The sequence below is a fragment of the Brachyistius frenatus genome, unplaced genomic scaffold, assembly GCF_029030835.1.
Source record: "Brachyistius frenatus isolate BFR_SWC_R1_liver_20210118 unplaced genomic scaffold, ASM2903083v1 Contig_710, whole genome shotgun sequence".
Taxonomy (NCBI): Eukaryota; Metazoa; Chordata; class Actinopteri; family Embiotocidae; genus Brachyistius; species Brachyistius frenatus.
Genome location: NW_027211309.1, coordinates 7,501 through 10,000, shown reverse-complemented (window position 1 = coordinate 10,000; position 2,500 = coordinate 7,501).

Sequence of the window (2,500 nt, the reverse complement as noted above, 5' to 3'; positions counted from 1 at the left end):
GTTTGGTTGTTTCGCCTGTGGCTCGGAGACAAAGTCGGACGAGGTGAAGACAGAAACCCCGGGCGCTCCCCGTCCCAGTCCCGTCAAGCCCCTCGCCCGTGACGGGGCGGTGGGGGTCAGGCCGGGGTGGTGGGGAGAGGAGACATTGAACCCCCCCCTCCCTCCGGCGGAGGGGAGGAGAGCGTTGGGTACCCGGAGGCGCGCGGGGGACGGTCGAGCCGGACCGCCGCCGACCGCGCTGGGACTAGGTTTTCGCCGAGATGCGGGCGGACCCGGGACCGGTCGTTACCGGGCGGGGGTTGGCGCACCGTCCCATTTCCCTCCTTCGCCCTCCAACCCCGCGCGACCCGGGCGCTCCAGTCCGACGGCACTCGGAAACAGGAAGCCGGGAGGCGAGGCGCAGCGGAGGACGCGTGGCGAGGCGGGAGCGGAGACGCGTAACCCGTCCGGTCGGTTTCCCGGGGTCCAGACTAGGTCGGGACTCTCGGCGCGTGTTGACACGCAGCCCCACCGCCTCGCAAGGGCCCTGGCGGGCCCAGACGGCGACGGGAGGGCCGCGCGCCTCGGGAGACCCCCGAGACGGCGGCCGCGGGCCCAGAGGCCCGGCGACGCGACCGCCTGCGGAGGAGACCCTCGGCGTTTTGTCCGGAGACGTCAGAGCTGCTGCAACTGCCACTCACCGGGGTGGGGAGCAGAGGAGCGACCGGTAATGATCCTTCCGCAGGTTCACTTCACGGAAACCTTGTTACGGAGCCTTTACTCTCTAGATAGTCAAGTTTGACTCGGCGCTCCGCCAGGGCCGTGACCGACTCCCGGCGGGGCCGATCCGAGGACCTCACTAAACCATCCAATCGGTAGGCGGAAATGGGCGGTGTGTACAAAGGGCAGGGACTTAATCAACGCGAGCTTATGACCCGCTTACTGGGAATTCCTCGTTGATGGGAAATAATTGCAATCCCCAATCCCTATCACGAGTGGGGTTCAGCGGGTTACCCACGCCCTCTCGGCGAAGGGTGTATACACGCTGATCCACTCAGTGTGGCGCGCGTGCAGCCCCGGACACATCTAAGGGCATCACAGACCTGTTATTGCTCAATCTCGTGTGGCTGAACGCCACTTGTCCCTCACAGTTGGACGCCGACCGCACGGGGTCACAGAATTAGTTAGCATGCCGGAGTCTCGTTCGTTATCGGAATTAACCAGACAAATCGTTCCACCAACTAAGAACGGCCATGCACCACCACCCACAGAAACCGAGAAAGAGCTATCAATCTGTCAATCCTTCGGTGTCCGGGCCGGGTGAGGTTTCCCGTGCTGAGTCAAATTAAGCCGCAGGCTCCACTCCTGGTGGTGCCCCTTCCGTCAATTCTTTAAGTTTCAGCTTTGCAACCATATCTCCCGGAACCCAAAGACTTTGGTTTCCGGACGCTGCCCGGCGGGTCATGGGAATAACGCCGCCGGATCGCTAGTTGGCATCGTTTATGGTCGGAATCCACGACGGTATCTGATCGTCTTCGAACTCTCCGACTTTCGTTCTTGATTAATGAAAACATTCTGGCAAATGCTTTCGTCATCCGTCTTGCGCCGGTCCAAGAATTTCACCTCTAGCGGCACAATACGAATGCCCCCGGCCGTCCCTCTTAGAATCATGGCCCCAGTTCAGAGAAACCCACAAAATAGAACCCCGGAGTCCTATTCCATTATTCCTAGCTGCGGTATTCAGGCGACCGGGCCTAAGCTGAACACTCTAATTTTTCAAAAGTAAACGCTTCGGACCCCGCGGGACACTCAGCTAAGAGCATCGAGGGGGCGCCGAGAGGCAGGGGCTGGGACACGGTAGCGCGCTCTCGCGGCGGACCGTCAGCTCGATCCCGAGATCCAACTACGAGCTTTTTAACTGCAGCAACTTTAAGATACGCTATTGGAGCTGGAATTACCGCGCGGCTGGCACCAGACTTGCCCTCCAATGGATCCTCGTTAAAGGATTGTGTACTCATTCCACCACAGGGCCTCGAAAGAGTCCTGTATTGTTATTTTTCGTCACTACCTCCCCGAGTCGGGAGGTAATTTGCGCGCCTGCTGCCTTCCTGGATGTAGCCGTTTCTCAGGCTCCCTCTCCGGAATCGAACCCTGATTCCCGCGCTCCGTGGTCACCATGGTAGGCACAGAAAGTACCATCGAAAGTTGATAGGGCAGACATTCGAATGAGACGTCGCCGCCACGGAGGGCCAGCGATCGTCCGAGGCCATTCAGAGTCACCAAAGCGGCCGGGGCACCCCGAGAGGCACCCCCGCATGGGTTTTGGGTCTGATAAATGCACGATCCCCCGGAGGTCAGCGCTCGTTTGCATGTATTAGCTCTAGAATTGCCACAGTTATCCAAGTAACGTTAGAGCGATCAAAGGAACCATAACTGATTTAATGAGCCACCTCGCAGTTTCACTGTACGTCGTGTGTACTTAGACTTGCATGGCTTAATCTTTTGAGACAAGCATATGCCA